The sequence below is a fragment of the Gymnogyps californianus genome, chromosome 6, assembly GCF_018139145.2.
Source record: "Gymnogyps californianus isolate 813 chromosome 6, ASM1813914v2, whole genome shotgun sequence".
NCBI lineage: Eukaryota > Metazoa > Chordata > Aves > Accipitriformes > Cathartidae > Gymnogyps > Gymnogyps californianus.
The window spans coordinates 20,626,916-20,648,447 of record NC_059476.1 but is presented as its reverse complement, the minus strand read 5'-3'; positions in this window follow the sequence as shown (position 1 = coordinate 20,648,447).

The window sequence follows — 21,532 nt, the reverse complement described above, 5'->3', positions numbered from 1 at the left end:
GGTTGGGCAACTTTAAAGTCTTTAATCTTTGTTGCTGTTTATTTTTCATAGCTGTCACTCTCTGTAATTCTAATTATTGGTTTTGTTAGTGGAGTCATGAAGTGTCCTGTTGGCTCAGAGGCTGATACTTGGGAACCTTAAGTTGACTGGCTGAGTCGTGACAAGTGCATATCACTCGAGTCTCCACAAACTCCTCTGCAGGATTTGAAACAGCCTTGACAATTATTTGGCCAGCTGAAAAAGAGACGGTACCAAAATTAATAAAATGTGTTCCAGTAAAGCAATTTCCTTTGTCTTTCCTTGTCCTACTTCCTTACTTTATTTCACCTTTTGTCCCCACAGAAGTTAATTTTAAAATTAAAGAATGCATGCTACATGATACAGCTTCGGGTTTTTAAGTGAGCCTAGAGCTGAAATCAGAGAGGCAGTGGGAATTCAGTTTGACCTCAGCGCTTGCCAAGCATGTAACAAGCACGTAGACACTGCACAGTCACCAAGGTGAGCTGAAGAGAAAGTGTGACATCGCAGATGGAGCAAGGGTTGCTGAGTGGACCTGGATCCACCAGCTAAGTAGTATATGAGCTGCCCTTCCTCTGCAGGTTTTGCACCATGCAGTGCACACCAGGGCTGTCCAGGTGATGCTGCTTTTTCGTAGTTTTTTTAAGCTTCACGCAAAAAATGTATTTCAGATTCTTTTCAGAGTTCCCCTCAAGGAAGCGATCTTTTCTAAAAAAAGTCTTTTACCTGCCCTTGCAGACTTGCTGCTGCTTATGGGGAGGTGGAAGAGGAAGTGGGGTGCAGGGGGGAGCAGGAGTGAAGTGGAGTTGCAGGGGATCTTCTTGGGCTGATGTCTTGCATTCCTGACTAGATTCCAAATACCCAGTAGAGAGGACGAAGACTGGAATGGTGCTGACTTCACATGTGGGGGTTCAGCAAAACTCCCTTGACTGCATTGGATGATGGTGACAAAGAGTAAGGGGGTTTGCAACTCAGATATTCACTGGATCATACCTTAACTGTGACCTTGATGTTGATCCCAGTAATCGGTGTGGGCATGCTGTTGGACTTAGGAACCCAGCCTTCACTTTCAGCTGTGGTAGAGGTTGATATATAAGTGCCTGTGTGTTGACTTCTGCAAATGCTAGCAAGTCCCACAGTCTTACACTGTTTGCTGTCTGTGTTGATGCTGTGCTGCTAAATTTAGGTTGTTCATACTAGTCCAGGAATTAGTACTAGAGTACCAGTGTAACAGGCATTTAATTATCACATGGAGCTGCTGTGACTGCAAGCAGGCAGAGCTGGAGATGTAAATCTGAATGAGTATCCTAGCCACAGGCAGTGGCTTCAAATGGAGGTCAGATTCTGGTCCTACATGTATCAGCATGATACATCAAATGCTTTTAAATACTCAAAGTACTGATGTGTCCGGATGCAAATGAATTCTTGACTGTCTGTACAACTCTTGGCCACAGCATGAAGATGTTTGCTAGGCCTGGTCTGTCATACTGAAATTGCCTGGGTTGTCCTGGCTGTCTATCCAGATACAGCTGTTAGCCCCCACCTGAGGAAGTATGTCCTCGCGTTAGAGAGCCAATGAATATGATGTCCTGTGTAACCGTAACCTGCTATTTTTGCACTTCACTGCAAGCTCAGCCACTGGCTTCAGCAAATTATCACCTACTGCTGGTACAGGACAGTCTAGCAAAGAGGTTTTTACCAGGGACATCTAGAGGTCCAACAGCTAATGTCTGCACCCAGCTTACAGTCCTGAGCGTCTAGTGTCAGGTCTAGCTAGATCCCACATTTGCTTCTGCTCCCTGGCTATATGAAGTAGGCTTGTTAGTTATTTTTCAGCACTACCAAAGCGTGTAGGGATTCTCAAGGAATCAGAGGGTGGACCAACAGAATTCTGGATATCTACAAAGAACTTTCAGCTGAGATTAGTTATTTTGCTTATTTACATGTTGAACATGCATAGCCCTAGGCAAGCTGTGATGAAGAGCAGGCTGGACAAACAACTAACACTGCTAATATTGACGCAGAGCTCCACTTAGCTTTGCAGCCCCCTTTAAAAGGAAGCAATCAAAAGAAAGTGCTATGAGATCCTGAAGGCTGCTTGTTTGTTTTTTCACATGCTGCTCAGCTTGGGGGGTGAAAATACCCATCAGTTTGATTTCCTCTTTCTCAGGCATTGGTCAATTGCTGATGGCTTTGCATTTTCAGTGCTGGAAGTGTTGAAATACACCTTCAAAAGATCACGAAAAACATTCTGGTTGAAGTAAGTTTTGGACACTTTAAAGAGTCTTTTTTTTGCCAGATCACATTGCTGAGCCTTGTTTTAAGATTTTTTTTTAATAACTGGCTTATTCCTACATGTGATTGTCACTCATCACCTCTGGTGACACACAAATTGTCTAGCGGATAATTTTCCAGTCTGAAATCTACAAAGTGGATTTTGCAAAGCTTTTGCAGCGTGGTGATGCTTTCTAGACAATGGTATATAAATGCCATTTCCAAGTGAGACTGCTGTTATTATTCCCAGATGTTCCGGTTCTCTAGTTGCCTAAATATAGTTGTTGGTGAGGGGTTTTAGGCTTTCAGGGCAGAAGGTCAGCTTGAAAGCAACTTAGAGTTGTAAAGTAAGCAATTTCTGGATTTTGAGCCTTATCAGCTCTCACTTTGAGTGTGATGGGAAAGCCTTTAAGCTGCTTTTGTCAAGCTTGGGAGATAAAACTGCATTTCTGGGGTCTATCTCATAGAAAAAAAAGCTGAGGTCTGAGTCAGTTTGGGTCACAAGTTCCGTTGGTGTATATTTGCCCTGCTGTATTGACATCAGTAGAGCTAACGTGATTTGCTCTGTATAGGTCCTGGCAGCATCAGTAGAAGTATTTTAACTTTAAATGGGAAATGTGAGAAATACAGCCACCTCCCCATCTTGTCATGTGGGGAAAGAGCAAGTGAAGAGATAATGCCTTCTTTGGAGCCATGGCATTCACATCCTTCATTTGAAGAAACAAACCTGGGCTGACGTGGAGTCAGCAGCAGAACTTTGGATTTCAGTGAGTCTAAGGGAAAGCTGCACCCAATCTGATGAGCTGCAGCTTGATCTCGTGTCACACTTCAGTATTTAGGTACTGAAGGCTCTTTCTTTAATGGAAAATATTGTCCTTTTCCCGTCATGACTGTCATGTAGCCATCTGTGTTAGCTAGGCTTGCACCTTTTACGTATCATAAAAAATGTTCATATTGTAGTTTGATATGCTGGAGCATAATAACAAGGTATGTGCACTGTACAGCACTGTAGGAAAAATGAGTTGTGATCTTGTCATTAAAGAAGGCAATGAATATGTGGAAAAGGCCCTAGTCTTGGCCAAAGACCTTATTCTGACTCCTATATTAAAAGAGCACTGACTTTGTCATTCTTATGCACCTCATTAAATCTGAACCTGTGCTTTAATTTTATACTTTCTTGTCTCATCCCCTTTTCAGGATCCTTCTTCCTTTCTCATTTGTAGTGGGGCATTCTCTAGGTTTTTTTTAAATCTTTTCTTGTAGAACTGTAACTGGATCCCTCTCTACCTGACCCTTCCTCTTCCTCTTGCATCTCCCTGTGAAACAAGGCAACATTTCACCTATAAACCAAAAAGAGTTAGCCAGGAGCATCTGGCAGAATCACTTTCTTTTCAGTCAAAAGGTTATGACAAACATTCTATTTTCTACAGAAAGCACACATTTTTCGTATACTCTAAAAATTTCACTTACTCAAGGATTTGACTTCTGTCCAGAAAAAGAATTCTGACAAATTTTTCAATCAGTCCTAATTTTTCTTCATCAGGAGTTTTTAACCAGTCCTAATTTTTCTTCATCAGGATTTTATTTTCTCCTCCACCATTTCTCTTTCTATAGCCTCTTGAGCAAAATAAGATCCCTATAAACATTTGAGTACTAGATGAACTTTCCAACCTATGGTATTTAGGTGGATTAAAAATAAGGTGAAATACGTTTGCCGGTGCCCTATTTTTGACAACTCTGGCCTAGACGCTTCCTTTATAGGTCAGTAAAAGCCTTGTTATATGTTTGTAGAGTCAACAGAAAAAGCTGGCTTTCCTCATAGCCTGAACCAGTGCAATCCTGAAGCTCTCTGAAGTCACTGAGATAAAGACCAGGCCCTGAGAGAGAGCACAAAAAATACACTAAATGCACAGTTCTGGCCCTTGGATACATCAAAATCTTTTGAAGCAAGTGGCAGAGGGGAAAAATAGAATCCTGCGCCTCCATCCCGACCACACCAGACAGCTCAGCATTGCTCTCGGCTGTAAATGCTGCCCTCAGGGATGAATTCTGGTGTGTTCCCATCACATCACAACATGCAACACCCATGTCCGAAGCCCAGCCAGCGAGGCCATCTGAGACACATGCCAGGCTGGGGAATGAGGAAAGGCTGAAGGGCTTTTTCTCCACAACAGAGGGCAAGGTTCCTCTACCCCTTCTCTGCCTGTGGGATGTCAAAAGCTATCTATATATGCAAGTATTTTTAGGTCACTTACTTTCTTCTGGCTGGTATCTAAGGACCACAGGTTTGATCACGGTGTGGGATATGCCTGTAATACTTGCAGGGTATTGTGTAGTTTTCAGTCCATGTCTCTTTATCTTGCCTGAACAGCCTAATCTGGTTTCACCACGTTTCTTTTTCCAGCCTGGGCTTTTTCTTCCTTGCAGGGTATTGTTGCTGAGGGGAGCTGGGAGACAATCAAGTAGGAGAATATAACCCAAACCTGGGAAATACACGTAGTCTGTTTTAAACAGACTTATTCCATGGGAGGAGAGCGGTGCTTAGTCAGTAAAAACAGTTTCTAGGGTACACAAGATGAAAAGAATTTCTCTATGAGAAGATTTCTGGTAATTTAATTACTACTAACTACCATCCAGTGCTGCTAGCGGAAATGATTGCAGTTTTCAGCTAACTTGCTGTGAAGACTGAATGGGGCATGAGGGTAAATTTAATATATTCTGCCTTAGTGATTAGCGTTTGTGTTCAACTTTGCAGCCTTTAATGGGAGCTCTGTGGCTGCGTGCTCTCTGGTAGCACTGGTTTCCATGACAGCTTCTGTGTCAACTATTTTTCACACATGCTTTATGACTTATTGTACAGCACGTGTTGTTTAGTTTCACAGCCCGTGCTACAGTTTTCAGGAAACTTGTGACACTTTAACATCTACATTGCAAGGAGCAATCGCCTGCCATGAGGAATGAGAGAACAATGAGCAATCCATATAGGAAAGGTGGGGAAAGCATGCTGGTATGTTAAAAATTTGGATTTGTCACATCAGAATACAGCTGGCAGGAGTGACAGGCTCTGGAGCATCTGTGAGGCCTTGGACTCAAAGGAGCTGATTGTTAGTGACAGTCTTCTGTCGTTTTGTGACCTCACCAGCGTTAGATTTTCAATCTCCGTCACATTCTCCAAACCCCTTGTCAAGTGCTGCCTGAGGGCTCTCTCTCATGTGCATGCCTGCTTTGTTCCCATGCCCCGTCCGTCCTGCATGAAAAGCTCCTCACTCGTGCCAGAAGACATTTCTAAAAATACCAAGGGAGAACTGTGCCAGGCCGGGCACTTCTATGCACGCCTGTGCTGGGTCAGTCTTGCTACCCCGGCTGAGTTCTCGCCATGTCCATGCTGGGGAAACCTCTTCTGGGAGCAGGAAGGTGCCCAGCCTTGTTCCTCTTCCCCGCAGCACATGGGCAGCTTGGGAGGAACAGCGGCTGCAGCTTCTTTTGGGGGGTTCCCGTGCTGAGAGCCTCCCACTATGAACCCACGGCAGATGGGGTGGGGTGGGAGCATGTGGCTGCATCGCTGACTGAGGCTTCCTTGGAGACTGTGTCTCAGCAGGGCGTAGACTACTCTGCCTCGGCACAGCCGAGAGTGTCAGTAAGTTGCTCTCTGAGAAGGATGTACCAGAGGACAGAGGTCAATGAGAATTTGCCTGAACAGAATCTGAGGAAAGTAAAAAGGCAAGCCTGCAATGATGCATCGAGCCCCGGGTGGGTGTACGTGCTCTGCCTGAAATAGAGCAGCCAGAATTGGAAATGGTCCTTTGGCCAAGTCCCTCAGAAAGGAGCTTTCCGCTGCAGCATGGTGTGCTCGCCGTGAAGCGGTGGTGGCCCTTGCTGGGTCGGAAAAGAAAGCCTGGCGCTGCCTGCTGCCTCCCTCTGAGTAATGCCTGACAATTAATGCCGCAGCAGGAAATAGGTGGGAGATTAACAAAGGGTTTGTTGCTGAGCAAATTGTGTGGCCCCGTCAAAAGGAGCTGTAATTCCCACCCAGTCTGATTATTTCTGCCGTGGACTGGCCCTGTTACTTGCTTCCCCTTCCAAATAAGGTTAACACCTTCAAAAATTCGGAACTTGCTAGAGACTTGGAGTCTGCTGGAGACAGTGGTTTCCACCTCCCCTGAGGGTTTCTGTACAGTGTTAGGAGTTGGCAGGGTTCAAGGGTGGAAGGGATCCTGGTCTTTAGACTGAGAGGGGGACAGAAAAACAACTGATGGAGAGCAGCATTCCAGCCTGGGATGGGCTCATTTGTCATCTGCCCGATACCTGTTAGATCTTGCAGTCCCTGGGAGAGAATTTGTTAAAAAATTAAAAGCTTTCTGGTGTCTGAAGATCAGCAGAGCCTGATGCAGGAAATTTTGTATACCTGTCTAACCTCAGATAATTTAAAGAAGTAGAGATTGCAACATAAACCACTTAAAACCCAAGAGCCAGTCAGGAACTGTTTCATACACACAACTGTGTACTCTTCCCTGGCACTGATAAAGCCTCGGTTTTGTGTTCCCCAACTCCCATGCTGCCAGACTTGCTGCTGGCCCAGCTCCAGAGGAGAGATGCAAAGTCTGTGACAACTGTTTGTGGTTGAACATGGTCATTGAGAGGTCCTGGGTCTTCCAGTGACCCTGCAGCCCATCCTGGCCCTGAGTCCACCAGGCACCCATGCCCTCCTGGTAAAACTTTTGTCCCAGGTTTGGAGAGCCCGTGGGCAAAAAGAGTCCCATGGGCACTGGAATTTACATAACTTGTGCTAAAGCCTCTTAAAATGCAGTGTGTGTGCTGCCTGGCAGCTTGTAACGTGGAGGTTATATCCTGGCATGCTGGGGGGAAGGTCTAAAGCCTTCTCTTCTTGGGGCACCTGGCAAGGTGCTGCCCCATGTGGGTGCCAGGGCAGGATGGTAGGGGAGGATGCTGCTGGCAGCACTGTTGGAAAAACATAGGATTACCTCAAAACCTACCTGCACAAGATGCCCAGGCCTGGGAATAGGAGAGAAGGACAGACATCTCAGAAAGGAGTGGTGTGCTGGGGGTCTGTGGCTTTGGGGCAAAGCAGCATCATGAGGTGGAGTTTGGGTGAAAAGAGGGGTGAGACTGGGGGGACAGGGACCGCTCGTGGGAATGTGTGCATGTGGGAAGGAGGGAGGTGTAAGATGGAGCACGGCAGGGAGGTGTGGGTGCCGGCAAGTGGGTGGGCGCTGTCTGGAAGCAATGTGCAAAGGGAGGTGGGCTGGCGCATGGGAACGGAGGAGGGACTGCTTGTGCATGCGGTGGGTTTCTGAGCGGGAGCAAACCGGGATGAAGCGTTCACCAGAGCTGGGCTGAGGCCAGCCAGTAGCTGGGTGGGAATGCAGGCTGCATTAGGGCAGGACAGCACAGCGGCTGCAGGGCGGGAGTGAGTCTGTGAGCTTGGGGGGCTGCAGGTCTGCGAGGAGCAGCTTGTGGCAGCAGCGTGGGAGCAGGCTCATGGCCTCAGAGCCCTTCTCCTTGTGCTTCATTTCACTGTGTCTTATCCTCGGGGCAGTGGGCATTGCAGTCACAAACTGTACGTGGCAGACCCCCCTGGACAGCTGGGCCAGGGAAGCTCTATTCACTGTCTCTGCACTCAAGTTGGGAGCCCAAAATCATGTGTGGCTGCAGCTCCACCCAGACAGAGCTGTTTATTTTTGAAGCAGCTGGGAGATGCTGTGAGAGAGGTGGGTAAAGTTCAGCTGGGATTATTTTTAATACCCTGTGTCTGGAGGGAAATTCAGAGTTCGATTTGATTAGGGCTGCTTTTTCCATCCCAAACGTGTCTGCTTACATTGCTTGAAGTCCCTGCCATTTTCTGGACCTCCCCATCCATTTCCACTCTCCCCTTTTGGCTGCCCCTCAAAATGATCAGTTTGGGGCCAAGACCCTGTGGCAGGCGATGCACTGTGCCTGGTCAGCGGGAGGACCCAGCCCTGCTCTCCTCCGCACTCTTGTGAGCTATCTTTATGTCTTGTTCCCCAGCAGCCGTGCAGGATGAAATTTACCTTCTAGCACGCAATTCATCATTGTACTTGGTGACAACACAAAGCTCTCTTGTTGAGGTATCCGAGTGTGTCCCCTGGCTGAGATACTACTTTACACAAAGCTTGGGGAATTAAGCTGTATTACTGTATTTATACTGGGCTGTAGCTTTGCTCAGGACCCTCTGCCAGGCTCCAGAGCAGGTCACTAAGCATGGAGTCAGCAAGCAGGCTAGGCTGAACGGCAGAGGACCTACACTTACCTCCTCGTTCTGCCTCTAGCCTGCGCGTGACTTGGGTTGACTCACTTTGGCTACTCTTGGCTTTGGTTCCTCAACTGTAAAGTGAGGCTGACAATACTGCCCTGCCTCTTAGGGATGCTGAGGAGATAAAGGCATTAATGTTGTTATTGCTTGCTATTACTTGCTATACTTGCTGTTAAGGAGAGCCAAGTAAATATTAGTTGGGGGTTGATGGACAGCCAGATTTTCCCCTCACTCACACCTCCACCTTCTGAAACCACTTGGATGTCACCACAGCCTGATATTTGTAAGCACTTGAGTGCGTGTGTATGTCTGTGCATGTGTGTGACACTACAGCATCTCTCTTACTGGATTCAAAACAGATGTTGAGATGACAATTTGATCCCCTCCTGCTCTGGCTGAGCTGAGTGGGTGGAATCTGGGCTGTAGCTCACAGCAGAGTGTCCAGCCAAGAATCTCCAGGCCTCTCTCTGACATTAGCAGGACCCCCTGGAAATTTGGGAAATGTTGCTATATCAATGTGCAGCTGGAGAAGCCAAAGCACATGAAACAGAGTGGGCTCGCTCAGTGTAGAAGGACAAGCTGGAGCATGAAGTCTGTAAGCCTCTCTTCCCTGGCCAGACCACTAGATGGAGACGTCCCTACCAGATTTGTGAAAAATGCAGGTATTTATGAAAATATATTTCCCAGTGGTTTCTCAAGGACCTGCCAGTGAAAGCACAGACATTCTTCCCACTGGTTTCACGAGTCAGATCTGGACAGTGGTATAGGAAAGGGCTTCTTGGTTTAGTAACAGGGTATGAGGAGCAGATTTTAGAAGAATTGCTCATTTTGAGCCATCTCCGTTTACCAAGTACCCTCTCTCCCACGCTGGGAAGAAGTACAACAGAGTGGTTCAGAGATCCTGAACATCTCGCTCTCTACCGCACAAAGGTGCTCTGCCAGCTCTGCAAATCACAGGGAGCCCAGAGGTGACCACACTTGCAACAGTGCTTCGTGCAGCTCTAACTTGGTGCGCACGCTCTGTGGCACAGTAGTGGTGATATCCCTAAGGCCCAGAGCAGCTCATTTTCAGCCGCCTCCACCCTGCATCTGGCAGCTTGCTTCACTCTGCCTCAGCACCGAGGATCATAAATTTGGATTAGTCTCTGCCCAGATACTTAATTTTGCATAGACAAGAATTCTTCAGTTTGGAGGGGGGCAAAATAAGGCAAGTATTTCTCTGTGACTTCAGCTGTGCCTGGTGGCTATTATATCTCACTACTTTAATGTACATTTGACCTTACTTGCCTCTGCTCTCTGGACTCGTTCTTCAAGTAGAAGGATATTAATGACTTTGACTTCAATCCAGTTCTCCCTTCCCTCTTTCCCCCCTTTTTCCCAAGTCCTGACAATGAGGTCAGACATAAACTCTGAATCATTGTCCAGTCACACGCTGGTATGTCTGTCCCTATGTTCTGCAGAGCTTCAGGCTGAGATGGTTGAGGTTGTTCTGAGTCACTGCAAGAGGATCTGCAGCTCTGATCCTTTGAGGAGCAAATGCTGGAGGTGCTCTGCCTCTTGAAGCCCAACAATTAGCAGTGGCAAATGTGCAAATTTTGTCTGTTCTTATGGAAGGTGAATCTTACGCGCACTGAATTACAGATGTTAGAAATACAGAGGGTGCAGGTTAGCTAACCCCCCCAGCTGCTGGCCTGTGGCATGCTGGTGTCCAGTTCTGAGAACTGCTAATCCCACAGAGGAGGAATTGTAACAAGTGCATGGCTTCCAGTACCTGATTCAGCTACACACCCAGTAGCTACCTCTTATTTCACAGAAACCAGAAAAATAAAATGTATTGCTCCAGAAGCTCAAATCCCAGGATCTTATATGCTATGTGAATCATTTGTTGTGCTTTGCAGTACAGAAGGTCCAGGACACAGTTTTGCTGTCCTGCAGTTCTAATCTCATCCCTGTTCAGGGCGCAGGCACTTGCCTGTGACTGCATACATGCGTGCCCCCCACCAGATCCAACACAGCCCGCTCACTGGTACGAAGTGACAAACTGTGACTAAATAAAGGAAGGAAGTGAGGGATGGAAAAGTTTGGGAAGGTGCTGTTTTAGGGAATACAAGCATTCAGGAAAGTGTTTGCATTTTAAGTTTAGTTTTGCTCTTAAGGCAGGGGGAGAATTCTCTAAAAGTCATGTCTGAGAGTTGAGATTAGGGATCAGGGGCTGTGCAGCCCATTTCCCTAGCTGGAGGTGAATGAGTGTTAGTGGAGGCACACAAAACGTCCCACAGGGTTGGGTCACTGCCAGCATGGAGCTTGATTTCACTGACACATGTTAGCTGGAGAGCCTTTAAAGTCATTGACATATCTGGATGTGATGGAGACCCCAATATTAAATCTTCTTCTCTACTGGTTATCTTTTTGCTTTATTCTCGTGAAGGGGTGGATTTGCCAAAGAAGAAGATACGGCTCAAGGGGCTACAGCTCCCCTACCCCCCAGGTCTCCTGACTGATTAATGCAATGCTCATACTGGAAGACTAGTCATACAGTGGCGTACCTTCCCCCATGTCCAACTGAAGACAGAACACCTGCTCAAAAAGTCTATACTTCTCCTTTCTTAGAAATGGCATGTAATTCACAGCCATAAAATACTAGCTGGAAAGTTGTTAGGGTTTTTTTTCTTCCTTTTTTTTTTCCTGTTGACAATGCCCGTTGGCAAAAGTCCATCAAATAACAGATGAGGTGATGAATGCAGCTGGAGTTCAGCTCTAGGACTGAAGTTCCCTGTGTTTGCTTTTGGGTCCTAGGGGTATGTGCATGTCTGTAGGAGGAGCAATATTCTATAGAAGGAGTAATATCTCCCCAGCTTCTGAGGGATCTCAAAGTGCTTTGAAGCCTGGAAATAAAAGAAAACAATTATGTTCAGGAATTACATTCGCCACTGTTGAAATGCAGCCCCACCTCTGGGACACAGCCTATTTACTGTCAAGGTTGTGCAGCAAAGCAGGATATGAAGGGAACTGAATCACCAGCAGGAATGTGGAAGGGGCTAGACAGCACTTCCCCAATCGTTACGTGGCCAGGATATCAGCGTTGGTGTCGTGCTACTCACCTGTGTCAAAAGATCACCGATAGCACAAGTACTTAAGACTTTATTGGCCAAAAGAAGGTACTTGAGGTGGCACAAGTCTCCGAATGTTGAGCAGGATCCTGTAGGTCTGAAGAGGAATGGGGTTTTGCTCTTGATTTTTGTTGGAGTCGGGGCACTTCAGCTTTGCAAGAACAGTGATTCAGAAATTATTTGGGAAAACACACTTGCTGTTACATCACCCTTCTTGGATCCCTGCACATCCATGTTGGGCATTTCCAGAAATGGGGTCACTTAGGAGACATGAATAGATGTGAACACACAGTGGTCCCGCTGCAGCAAGGCCATAGATTTTTTTATTCTCTTCTCTTAATTTCTACATAGGACTTTCCAAAATACTGTCAAATTCTGAGTTACTGTCCATCTCCTCAAATCTCCTTGTATTGAGCTCAAAATCCAGGGACAAGGTGTATGTACTAGAACCTCACAGTATGACAGAGTGCGTCCCTAAAGTTCTGTCCGTTAAGGAGGAATTAATCACTACAGAAAAAGACTTTGTGACTGAGGCTTTAGAAGTGAGGAAGGAATCATGGTCAGACCAGTAGAACAGAGGGACTGGAGCCCTGAGTTCAATGCTCAGCTTTGCTACTGGCCTCTGAGGTGGCTTTGAGCAAGTCCCTGTCTTTCACTGTGCCTCATGTGTCCCCCCATCCCAAAATATTACTGACTTCATCTCTAAAATGTTTTGAGCTTGAGGTATGATCTGAGTGTTGTTATTCACTCTCTGGTGGCACCAGAGTTTCAGAACAATCTCTTAACATAAACACCCACCTCATCAAGTTGAAAAGAAACTCTCTTACTGTTTTCCCACTGGGTAATAAACCATTACACTTGTTGGGTTTTAAGGTAAAAATTAATGATTTCCTTCCTGTTCTGAAGGAGGTTCTACTTCCGGAATCTGGGAAATTCTTTTCTTAAACATTCCATGTAAATATAATTCTTTTAAAAAATAATACACATGGCTTAAGTCATCGTAAGCACAATGGTTATTGTATATAAAAGAATTGGGGCAGTATTTTATAACTAGGTAAGTGCTATATTTAAGAAACTGAATAAATCACGTTGAAATTTGCTGATGTTAAAAATGTCAGGTGCCCCCAGGGAAGGTGAGGAGGGTGTGCTAAGGGCCATGAGTGACTCAGGATCAGTTTCACAGAAGTATTGCAATACAATATGGAATACATTTTATTAAAAAATAATTAAAAATCGAACATTGTTTCATTGTTTCCTGCACTTGCAATCCCAAAGGCTTATATTGTCCTGATCTGTACTGTAGTCCCAAAGGACTTTCAAAGATCCTTCATAGGAAGCAAACTTTTACTTATTGTTTGCAGTATTATGGAGGGCATTTGGGGTGTGGGAAGGACATTGCTAGTAGTAGATTTTCTGGAAGCTCCACCTGGCCATTCTGGCTACCTCTTTGGTGGGGAAAGCCCTTTTCTTTTGAAAGCCTGGGCACCTTACATAAGATGTCAGCATGGCAAAGCCCCAAGGAATGTTAAAGTTGTAGCATAATGTGTAATTTGTGCTGAAAGAAAGACCGCGCTGTGGGGGCCTGGTTCCAGCTTCAGAGTGAGCCAGGGCTGGGTTTCTCCCTCAAAGAGCAACCAGATCTAACCCAGGAGAATGGGAATTAAGACCAAAAGTCAAGTATCTGTGTGAGGAGGGGAGTGTTTCATGAGTCTCCAGAGGCCCTTCAGCTCTGACCTGTTGTGGATATGTGTGGTGCAGACATTCATTGTGCAGACTAGTTCTGTGGCTCGAGTCAGTTTGAAACCTTGTGGTTTTGTTTCTGGAGAGCTACACAGTCACTGACATTGGCCACAATGGCTGAAGTTATTTCAGCATTGTCTATGAACAAAAGGATCCCAAGAGAACTAGATGATAACTCCCAAAGGACCTACTACTTGTGTGACTTTGCAGTGGTGCGGCACAGGAGGACTACTGGGGCTGCTGGGCTGCCTGCCAGAGCCCAAGAGGAGCTCAGTGGATCAGCAAACCCCAGATGAGTGTCTCCATTAGCAACTGAAATGTTGTGGCATGTCTTCTGGTGGTGTGAATGACCCCTCTGTGTGAACCCAAAGCATGCCACAGGCTTTGTACCACCTACAGAAGATACAGACTTTGCTTGAAACTTTGCACCCGTAGCCCTAGGACACACTGCTGTCTGAAAGTTACACTGGAGGCAAGGTACCCAGCTTTCCACTCAGCTTGAACATCCCAGCCCAGTCATTTCCATGGACTTGAACTATGTTAAATAGTATTTGGTGGCAGAACTGGCTCTGTCCTGTTCTGTTCAGCATATATGTCTCTGATTGTTTCTCACAGAGATGTGCATGCGTGCCACCCAGTGCAGCTTAAAAGACTCATCCTTACAGAGATGCTTTGGTTTTATTTCATTTCTAATCAGTCAGCTGCAAAAACAGTGTTTGGGACTGTAATCATAAAGCATCAGTGGAATTAAGTTATTAGAAACACTCCATTCTTTAAATAGAAAGCCCACACTCGCCTGGTGTGCAGTTGGCATCGCTTCTTAAAAGGATGAAGTTTGCCCCAAAATTATGAACAAGACGAGGGCATATGAAGCTTTCAGTTTGGAGTGAGTCCAACCTAGGCTGTAACCAAATCTGAAATACTTTTTTGTGCGAGTAACTCTTACTCACCCAAGGAGCTCTGTTCACTTCAGTGGCATTGCTAATGTGATTATGGGCTGCAAAATTGAGTGTTATGTATATGATTTGTAATTTGTGGAGGGAAGCTCCTGGAAAAATTTCTTCTTATTTACTTCAATTAATTCTGGCAAGACCCTTTTGCTTCAATAAGAAGACCAGACTACAGAGGGAATTGGTGAAATAATCGTGGGCAATCCCTACCACACATTGTTGCATGTTAACAACACATTACTACATGCATTGCTAATCTTTGGGTGGCGAGCTGGAGAGGGGCCTGGAAAAAACAATCAGGGATTTCAATTAAGAGGCACTTAGCATGGGGAAAATAATAGGTCTTCAGCTTATGTAATAAGATACAGCAATTTTGTTTGAGTTAAGGTTGATAGATATTTTATGCCTTAGGATCTATAATTCTTTAGCATTTCTAGGCAATTAGTAGCTCTACTGTAAATCATAGCAGAATTGCTCAGAGAATCCTAGCAGTTGATTGCAAGAGAAGACACCCTCCAGGCTGCAGCAGCAGCAGAGATGTACAGAGCAGCAACATCTCACTCCCCTGCAGCTGCCTCCTGCACAGCATTAGCATTAGCTGTTTGCTGGAAGATAGAGGACAAGGAGGGTGTCCCTGGCACTTCTCTGAGCCACCAATTGCCCTTCCTGGCGGCACATTCAAGGCCTGGTCTGCTAGTGCTTGCTCTTCTTCCAACTCAAGCACTGCTAAGCTGTCTCCTGGGAGACCCTGGCTTCTGAGCAAAGCTGAAGAGCTTGAGGGTGTTGAGTCACAGGCACCCATGGGTGCAGCTGGAATGGATGGTGAAATTGCTGTCCTCAGCTGTTTGTCTCATCCCTCTCTTGGAGGTTGTTTCCAGCACATCTGGAAAAGCCTTTAAGACATCAGGCAGTAAACTATCGTAGTTCAGGAACAGTTTCATGAGCAGTTAAGCCACCCATGCTGCAGTGGCAGCAACCTCTGAGAGAATGAGGGGGCAGAAAGGTGGGGAAGGGTAACCCAGTCAGCCACCCCAACCTGTCTGCTGCTGCCTGTGGACGAGGTCTTTCAGCTCTCACCACAGGCATCAGGGATGGCGGGGAATATAGACACCTCACTAAGCTGACTTTCTGCATGCTTAACCTCAGCTGGCAAAACATTTAGGGGCTGTGGGTACATATAAGAGCATCCTCTAAGGGCTGGTTTGTTGGGATGAAGGTGGTTAGGAACCCACGGCACGTTTTGCATTGTGAACCATTAGGTCAAGGCACTGGCTGTGGTTTTTGGAGATAAAAGCAAGTTTTTACTTAGTGTTGAGGACATCTACAGTAGTTCTATATTGGCATAAACTGCAAATGACCTCCTCCTCCCAATCCCCTGCCCGATGGTAGAGGTCAGTGACTAAGCCACAGGAATCTCACTAGACAAATCTTGGAGACCAAAGTCTGGGAAAGGCAAAGAACCTGGAGTGTAAGTCTTTAAAAACTGATTAAATCTACAAAAGTGTTTGTTTGTAGATAGATTTGGCATGGATCTGTTTTATGCCCAATCACCCTGCAATCTGCCTCCCTGAGTTGCCTGGCTGCAAGTGGGTATGGAGATGAGTGAAGGGGGCAGGTTCATGAGAAATTGCATAATGATGTGGACATTTGTAATCACATGACGAGTCTTTCTTTCTGCCTTCTGAAGGTCCAACAGGAAAACTATGACTCTGAATTGTCTCTTGCTATTAATACAAAAGTGTGATTCTTTCCTGTTGCAGTTCAGCTTTACAGGTGTCTGACCTGGGGCAATCTTGATTCAAATTGCCAGGATACAGATTTCACATGAGAACATAGCTCTAAAAAAGTATTGACTTAAAGGCACTGGTGAAAGTGAATTAAAATGGCATTCTTACGCAAACACAACAGAACAGCCCTGTGGTACTTTGCATTCTCGTCTTCTGTTTGCTTAGGATAATAGGAATATTATGGAGAGCAGATTGTCTCCCCATCATCGTATTGTGTCTGCATTTCTGTTGTAAACCCTATTTTGACCTTCCCTTTCTGAGGCTGTAGTTTCATGAGAGCTGGATTAAGTTGCCCTGGCTTCATGCCACTCTTTTCTGCCCCCAACATGTCTTCCTTCTCCCTTTCCTTTGTGCCAGCACAGCTCTTTGGATGTCCCTGCGGAGGAGTGGATTGGGGAACTGATCAAGATTAAACATTATATAATTTTTCCTGGGCTAAAAACCTCCTCTCTGCTTTCACCAAAGCTTTCCTCTATCCAAGTTCAACATCTTGGATAGACACTGTGCAAAAAATGGATGTTTTCTCTCTATGGAAATCCTCATATATCACTATTAGTTTTCATTTCAAGTTGGGAGAAAGAGACGAGATAACTCATTTGTTTCCCACAGAAAGTACTGTTAGGAAAAATGTGGAATCTAAAATCTCAAAGTGGATGAGGGGTGCAGTCTGCAAAGCATTCAGGTGTGCTGCGCCCCGCTTTGTGCAACAGCCGGGAGGCGCCAGGGCCAAAAGCAAAGGAGCATTAAACTGGCTTGAAACAGAATGCTTCTTCTCGGCTGGCCAAGACAAAATGTTTTGATTTTAGCTTAAGGAGTCCAAAATGGAATAGTCAGCTCTCAGTTAACTGTGGGTGGATTATCTGTGTTGAAAAAGAACCTTTTTTTAACATTGTATCATACGAATAGCTGGATCTGGAAATGAAGTTTGTGGCTTTTACTTGGCCACCGAGAAGCCTTGCTGCCATGAAATACATTGGTGTCCTTAACTGTGAAATTGTTCAATCTGCCTTCTGATAACCTACAATTGCAGTGCTTTTTGCAGCACTGCTAAGTGTCACGGTATCTGTTTACTCTTTTTTAAAGCCCTACCTATGGGAATAGGGTGACTGAGAGAATTTCAGGTCCTCTTAAAATACATAAATAAGCAGTGATAATACATAAATAGAATACAAGGGGAACTCCAAAACAGGAACGTAAACATTTGTGTCAGAAGGAAGATGAATATTTAGTTGTTTTTAAATGTCCTAGTTTTTGGAGGGTAGAGCAGAAGGGATATCTCAGTCTGATTTTGATCATCAGAGATATCAGTAATAATTCATGATCCAAGGAGGATAATGTAACTTATCAACTAGCTGAATAAAGGTCCAGCTATACGCAGAAGTTAGTGTGTGATAGTACAGCAGTACACGCCAGCTCAACTGTAGGGACTGTGTGTGTGTGTCTTTAGTCCTAAAGTGGAAAATGTGATATCATTTCAGTTAGCCCCCAGAGAAAGAGGATATTGAGCTAAAATTAACAGATTCGTAGCTCATGGCCAGAAGGGACCATTATGATAATCGATCTGACCTCATGCATAACAAAGGTCACAGAAACTCACCCAGAAATTCCTTCAACCAGGCTATAAATTGTACCTTTTTTTTTTTCTTAAAGATATGCACTCTTTAAATAAAGACTTCATGTGATGAAGAATTTACTATGTTTAGATTTTCCTACTTGGATATCCCTCCAGTAAAGTCTGCAAACTCTTAACAGAAGAATTAAGTTTATTTATATGTTGCTTCTGATTTTTTTTTAAATTGAAATTTCAGATAGAAATATTTAGCACTGTTTTTCATTTTTATTTATGGGACTTAAAATATTTTTGTCTAGCTTTGGAAATAGTTATTGCATCATGCTTGCATCAAGCAAACATTTTTGCTGTTGTTGATGGTGGAGCCATAGCAGATTTACAGTGGCCAAGTTTGATGTTAAAATAAAAGTGTAATAAGCATGTGCTTATGAAGTCCCTGGTGGCTAGTATGGCCACAATGAGTGAATTTCTGAGCCAGTTCATGGGAGCCTTGTAATTAAATTGGCTGGAAGAGGGAAGTGAAACAGAGAAAGAAATCACCCTTTCTGGGAAAGTCAGGGTTACATGCCAAAGGTAAACCTGTGCTACCAATGGGCGCAAGTACGTTGTAAAATAAGTGAAGGTTCTGAAAGTGTAAGAAATCAGAAATTGTAACAAATTAGTGAAACAAAGTGCAGCAGCTTACAAATAGAAATAGGTAGCACTGGTTTGGTGTGTATTTATCTGCCTATTTCAAAGATAGCACGAGGCCAAATGTGCATCGACCAGGTCCGTGCTACTGTATCAGAGGTGAATCTCATCAGTAATTTTTAACTTGACAACAGTCTCTGGGCTTTGAAGATTTTTTCACCAAAAACCCAAAAACCCAATCCCAAACCAAAACCCCAAAGTTAAGTGTGAAAAGATGTCGTATGTTGAAATGACAGGATGGCATCACTGCAGCTGGGCCAATGTCTGGGTCCTGTGGGAAGCGGTCAAGTGGCTGAAGCACTGTGGTGGCTGCACCCACTTGTGTCCTGGCTTTTTGGTGGACTCGTAGTGTGACTTTGGGTGTGGTGGCCAGTCACTCCATGTCTGGGTGCTGCTTTGGTGACAGCGCACCTTCTGATTCATACGGTGAGTCCTGGTTTAGGTGCTTGAGCTAGCTTGACCTAGTGTGGCTCAGGAAGGAGTAACAGACCTGCCATGGCAGCTCAGAGCTCCGTGTGCCCTGGGAGCGCAGCGGTAACCCGCAGGGAGCGGCGTGTGGCCGGGGTTATGTTGCTGGTTGTTTCTGAGCTGACCAAAGCGGGCTCAGGTCTTTGTTTCACTGCAGTCACAGAGGGACTGCAATGTGCCCATGGGCTGAGTGCTCAGCAAAATTTCATGGGGCAGGGGTAATCTTTACAAGATGCTTGTGCAGCGCCTAACGCAATGGAGCTTCAGTCTCAGCTGGGGCTGTAGACACAAGCCTAATCTGAATAATAACAGCTTGGACTATGAATTCATTGGTGTCTATGAATCAGTGCAAAGCAGAGTTGGTTTCACCTTCCCAGTGACTTGTCTACTCTCCCGAGGCTGAGAGGGCAGCAAGGGCTCATCCCAGTGAATTCTCATTTCTGACCACAGGACATCAGCTGCGCCATCTCCCATCCCCTGCAAAATAACAGAGGCACTGGAAAATAACCCAACATTAAACAGCATCACAGTGCTGGAAGCCTTTTCCCGCTCCCAATTTTATGACCTTAATTAACACAGGCCAATCCATAAATCAGATCAACACCAGGAGATAACAATGAATCATGCGGAAGGCAGCTTTAATAGGAGCCTAATCCCCCGAAGAAGTGGACAGTACTGGCATTTTAAGTGCATGTGTGAGGTTGAAAGGGAGCAGATGTCCAACTGGGGCTGCTGCCGGCAAGGGTAAGTCTGCAGAGCTGTTGGATTTCCAGAGACAAACCTGTTTTGACATCTTAATGGCAAGAGTGTCTGGCAGCGGCCGATGGAGTGGTGATAAATACTGCCTCCCTCCCTGGGTGATTGCTGGGCAAGACGGGGACGCTTTCAGGTTCAGCATGTCTGGCAGAACGCCGTCACCACCTCGCTGGGGTGCTGAGCGGGTCGGGGCGAGAGGGAAGGAAAGCTGTAGGAGTGACTGTCTGGAAAGCATGAGAAACTGAAGGGGAAATGTAGATGGAAAGGAAGAATTTCAGGCTTTCCCACCATGGCTTCAACTGGTAACTTGCCAGCAGCCCAGCACAGAATGCACACAGAGGGGCAGACAGAGACTGCCTTCTTTAATATAGCTGGGGAATGACAGCAGGAATGGCAGGCCCCAGGACTGGCTGGCCCTTAATGACAAGCTCCCTGTGTATGGGGTGGCTGGTCTTCCTGCAGGGCCTTCCATGGCTATTCCAGCTGGGAGAGGCAGCAGCCTATAATTAGGGTATCAGGGCTGCTTTCAGTTCCCTGCTCCCAAACTTGAGTATCTGCTGGCTAAGTGTGGTTCTGCTTTGAAAAGTGAGGCAGCGAAAATGTGCCTTGGTTAGTGCTGCACAGAAAGCCCAATTCACATGCGCCCCCTTTACCGTGAAGGAAATATGTTCCTTTCCAGCCACTTGCCCTGCGAATCCAGCTGGAATCAGAGAGTCAAGCTGGCTGACATCTTGCACAAAAAGATTACCTTAATCTTAATAGACAGTGCCTAGGCAGGAATAGAGTCCAGGTTGCCTGCTCTTGGGCTAGCTAACTCACTAGCACAATTATTTTACATGTGTGGTTCTGCGGGGCTAAGTGAAACAGTAAAGTGGAAATGTGTTCTGGAGTAAACTGCTGCAGCTCTGGTTTTCCCAAGAGGCAGATCAGATTTTGCAGAGAATCATCACCTCTCTAATGAAGGGTAATTCATGGGCCTGAAGAGGGACCTCATAGTGCAAACTCCTCCAGCTCTGGGACCGTAAGACCCTTCTGTGTGATCCTTCACACAGATGCCTCTGCCCTGCTGAAGCAGAGGCCATGAGGAGCTCTCTCCCTTGTAATCAGCATCTTGGTGCTCTGTTCAGCAGATTTGAAGGGTGTCCAGCTCCTGCTTTTCCTGAGCTGTAGTCAATGATGGGCTATAACTGGGGCAATGGAAAGGAACCTTTATTATGACTGGGGGCTATTCCAGTATTCCATCAGGGCCTTCCCAGTATTCTGCATATCTGCAGCATTCAGTGTATTTCCCACTCATAGCTATGCTACTCTTGGGGGAAGGAGGGGTGGAAAAGAGAGAGGATTGGGTACAGTATATCGTGAGAGCACTGAGCTATGACATCCTTGGGTCTTCACAAGGGGCTGCTGTGACCTCACTCCATGAAGTGTCTGTGACTTTGTTAGAGAACCAATCTCACTGATAGCTGAAGGATGAATATCACTTAGGGCTGGAGGAGCAAGTGGGTTTTTTGATGCCATTACTGAGCTAAGCAATTGTTGAGTGTAGTAAACAGATACACCGGGAAAAAAAGGATGTATTTTAATTCCATCAAAATTCATATCTAGCTGCAACAAAGTTGCTCTTGAGTTAGTTTGCTCATATTAAAACCCTTTCACCTTTTTTTTTTTTTAAGCGTAGGTAATTTTAAATGAAAATTTCCATTTTGAAAACAAACTCTGACCTAAATATAATTTAAAAAGTCAACATGAAATGTTTCAGCATTTTCAGAATGAGATCTTTCATTTTAAAAAATGTCATTAGAATCTTTTAAAAATTTTTTCTCTTTTTTTGGGTCCAACCTATTTAACCTAATTTTGCCAGTGAAGCTCCTTTGAGG